The sequence below is a fragment of the Cebus imitator genome, unplaced genomic scaffold (assembly GCF_001604975.1).
Source record: "Cebus imitator isolate Cc_AM_T3 unplaced genomic scaffold, Cebus_imitator-1.0 Scaffold14, whole genome shotgun sequence".
Classification (NCBI taxonomy): Eukaryota; Metazoa; Chordata; class Mammalia; order Primates; family Cebidae; genus Cebus; species Cebus imitator.
Genome location: NW_016107329.1, coordinates 10,390,971 through 10,394,291, shown reverse-complemented (window position 1 = coordinate 10,394,291; position 3,321 = coordinate 10,390,971). Strand labels below are relative to the sequence as shown.

General features: G+C 59.2%; 1 long non-coding RNA gene across 1 annotated transcript; it reads right to left on the bottom strand.

Annotated features, from left to right (window-relative positions):
• Nucleotides 1–745: 745 nt before the first annotated feature.
• Nucleotides 746–1,975, bottom strand: LOC119467493. The gene is made up of 2 exons (XR_005196030.1): nucleotides 1,297–1,975; nucleotides 746–1,042 (listed from the first exon to the last, which is right to left on the bottom strand). It is a non-coding gene; the product is annotated as an uncharacterized LOC119467493 (long non-coding RNA).
• Between the last annotated feature and the right edge of the window lie 1,346 nt (nucleotides 1,976–3,321).

The following is a 3,321-nucleotide window of genomic DNA, read 5'->3' as shown; positions in this document are numbered from 1 at the left end:
TGTGGGTGTGTGGATGTGTGTGGGTGTGGGGATGTATGTGACAAGTGTGTAAGTCAATGTGTGAGAGGGAGGCCAGAGCAAGCCAAGGGTCACAGGTTACCAGGCGCTGGCCAGAAACACTGGGCACCCTGTGGAGTCCTTTGTGCAGGGAAGAGGCCCAGCCTGTGCCCAGAGCTTCTGTGGGCCCTCGGCTGCGGCCCCAGCGATGACCTCCGCATCCCCTCAACACACAGACTTGAAGACCCACAGTCAGCCAGGCACTGTCCCCCACCCCCGCGGGGACATCAGTGACCCACACCACACCGGCAAAAACTCCCTTTCTTGGCAACTTCCTGGCACTCCCCCTCCCACAGCCACGTCTCCAGAAGCCGCCTCTGGCTTGCAGCCCTGCCCCTGGCCTTTGGCAGCCTCAGCCTTGCCTGCACATGGGATGGTGGGAAGGGTGGTAGGAACTGGGGCAAGAGGACGGGGGCAAGGCTGCCCGGGCCCAGCCAGGGGCTGGCACAGATGAGGAACCTTGGGGAGGAGCTTCGGCGGGGTCTGATCTGAGACCTTGTAGACCCTTCAGGCCACATCATACAATTCTCCAGGGAGAAAACGAGATGGTGTTCCAGGTCAAAGGGATCCGCATTTACCAAGAGCCTGCTCCCAAACCCCACTTCCCACGCGGCACTGTAGCTTTTCCTGGGTCTAGATGACTCCCCCTCCAACCCCACCCCCCACCAAAAATGACACACCCAATAAATAGATTTCCTCCATTTATTTTTCTGTTCTTGTGTTTACAAAAACATAACGGGTTGCGCTACCCCTCCACATCCCACCCCCTCCATTTGTCAGGAGGAGGGCAGGCATTTCGGGGGCCTGGGCGCTAGACCTCGCGGGTGCTGGAGAGGCCTTGGAGTGCGCAGGGGAGAACCCGCCCCTCTGCGCTCTTCGACCCCAACGTTTAGTCCTCGGCCCTGGCTCGTGGCTGTCTCTTGCCTTCTCCTAGGAAGTTTTCCCAGCCTCGGAAGCTGCAGAGAGGGAATAGCAGCTTGGAGTCCTGTGAAGAATCGGAAGGACACGTTAGTGGAGATCCTGGGCGGAGGAGAACGAGTGTTCTTTGGGGGAGGGAAACTGCCTTAGTTGACCCCGCCTGCGGCCTCCCACACATCTGAGAAACTGACCCCACCCACCTCTGGGTCCCTCAGGCCCCAACGGTGGTTTGCGCTCCTGGGTTCTAGCGCCCTTGGGTCTCGTTCGCCCGTCCCCGCCCGCCCTGCACCCTCCCGGCGCATCAGGAGCACCCTTCCCCACCGTCCAGGTTCTAGAGAGACCAGGCCACTTGGGCAGGTGCGGGCAGGGGACCGGCGTGGAGAGCGGGCGTGCACGCAGGTCCTTGGGTCGCGGAGACGCGCCTCCCCTCGGCCCTCAGTGGGCACTGGAAGTCCGTGAGCTACTTGCAATCCTGCAGTCTGAGGAGCATGGCCTGGAGTTTTAGCTGGTTTGCTGTAGGGCGCGCAGCTTCTCTGACATGCATTGTTGTGAGTTCACCCTAAAGGCTACGATTCAGAAACGATCACTGCCTGTATCGTTAAAACAGAAGATGATGCCTCTGTGAAATTCGCTGGACTTGCTCTGTGGGCCTCTTTCAGTGAAGTTAAACTGGCAACATAAAAGCAACACTTGAGAGAAAACGGGAATATGTCCAAATCTCAGGGTCGTTCGAGTCAGACATTTGCGCTCAGAACCCCAAGGAAGGCTTTTAAAGCTGCAGGACCCATCAGAAGGAGGAGACCAGGACCACCCCCCCGCGGCCCCACTTTGAAAGACCCCCTTCCCGGGCCCCTTCTCCTTCTCCTACCCCTACCAACGTTGGAAGGGGTCTGAACTTTGAAACTTGTCGCGGGGAAAAGAAGGCTGCTAATGAATTCAGGTGGCATAGTTCTCCAAAGCTGATGTTTTGCAATGATGACATGAGCGTGGCGGCCGAGGGTCCCTGCACAGAAAGTCTGCGCAGCTGCTCGGCGCTTTGAGGCCGGGGACAATGGGCGCAGTGTTAGGGCCTCGGCCTCTCCAAGCCATTTGCATACCCCGTTCTGCCTGAGTGACCAGCGGCTCTGCGGCGGGGAGCAGCATTGTCCACGGTCACTTCAAGATGACCGAGGTGACAAGAGCCAGGTGAGCGATGGGGCGGGACATCCCCCAACCCTGAGGAGAAGAAAACGATGCGGGGAGCCTTGGCCACAGCTTGGGTTTGTTGATTCTCGAGGTGGGGCTTACTTGTTTGCTCTTAAAGACCTCGTCAGATATTGCAGGGGGAAATTCGAGATTTTTAACAAGAATCTACAAAGCCTCATTTTGGGAGAAATTTGGGGTTATCTGGAAAATCCAGTGATCTTATGGCACTTCATTTCATTGCATTTCTCACTCTTGGAAGTTTAAAGTTCCATTGCCAAAGGGAAGCAGTTCCATTCTCTGTAGCCAAAAACTGTCACCAGTTTTTTGTTATTTTCCAGAAACACCCTTTTGAAAAGTTGCAACTGCGGCCCTTGGCCGGCAAATCCCAGCTGCAGAAGCGCCGGACGCCCGGACGTGAAGCCTCCAATCACCAGCCACGGCAGCTCCGGCTGGGACAGCGCGGGCGCACCGCCCCTCCACCGCCGCCAAACGGAGCGCGCTTGACGCCCCTGTTTTGACTTCAGCTTAGAAAGACAAGTCTTTGTAATGCAAGTTCCTCTTCCCTAGAGAGTTGACGCACCACCCGCCACCATCTTTACCACTAGCCCTGGAGCAGAGGCAGAACTGGGACTCTTCTCTCGGAGATTTCAGTTGTGGGGAGTGTAACTGTTGCCAATGATGTTCAGAGACCTGGATCCTTAAGGAGGGGCTCCTGGGGCGGGGTGGGACCTCAAGTGGGAAGGGTGGGTGGGACGATGGGTGAAGCCAGTGGAACCGAGACCACGGGGCAGCGGGGAGGCGAGGGTCTGAAGGCAACGTTCCCCCAAGCGAAACACTCTGCGCTCTGGCACTGACCGCTCCTCCAGTGCCTGGAGCCCGGGGCCCTGCCGCGATGCGCCCAGGGCCTCCCGAGGCCGCGCTCCACCCAGGCTGCGCCGCGGACCCACAGGCCTCCCTTCCCTCGCCCCTCCTCCTCCCTCCGCCTCCTGTACTCCCGCACCCCTACTCCAGCAAAAAGTGAGTCAAGCAAGTCCCGGGGAAGGTGCCCCACCGCCCTCGCCCGGGGGCACCAACACCTGGGCACACCGCGTCGCGGGCGGGAGCGGAGCTGGCCCGCACCCGCCCCACCAGCGCCCGGGAGGTGTCTCCAGGTCCCCACCC